This window comes from Myotis brandtii, unplaced genomic scaffold (assembly GCF_000412655.1).
Source record: "Myotis brandtii unplaced genomic scaffold, ASM41265v1 scaffold1077, whole genome shotgun sequence".
Classification (NCBI taxonomy): domain Eukaryota; kingdom Metazoa; phylum Chordata; class Mammalia; order Chiroptera; family Vespertilionidae; genus Myotis; species Myotis brandtii.
In genome coordinates, this window is record NW_005353666.1 from 958,427 (window position 1) to 958,714 (window position 288).

Genomic DNA, 288 nt, shown 5'->3' on the forward strand with positions numbered 1-288 from the left:
CCCAGCCCAGCTCTGCCCACCAGCCCTGCCTGGTGCTCCTGGCGGTCACCCCCTCGCCCCCCCACCCCCCGCCAGGCCACGCGGTGGATTGAAGACACACAGCGAGGGCCCTGTCCCAACCACAATGTCTCTCTGGGGACCACACACCAGCGAGCGTGGGAGCTGGACTCGGGCTCCCAGGCCCTCGGAGCCCAGCACCCAGGTTCGGAACCTCCTTCCGACCAGCGACTCAGAGCAGCTGCTCCCAAACTCAGGAGGCGAGTGAGCCACAGCCCCGGGCAGCGGGCA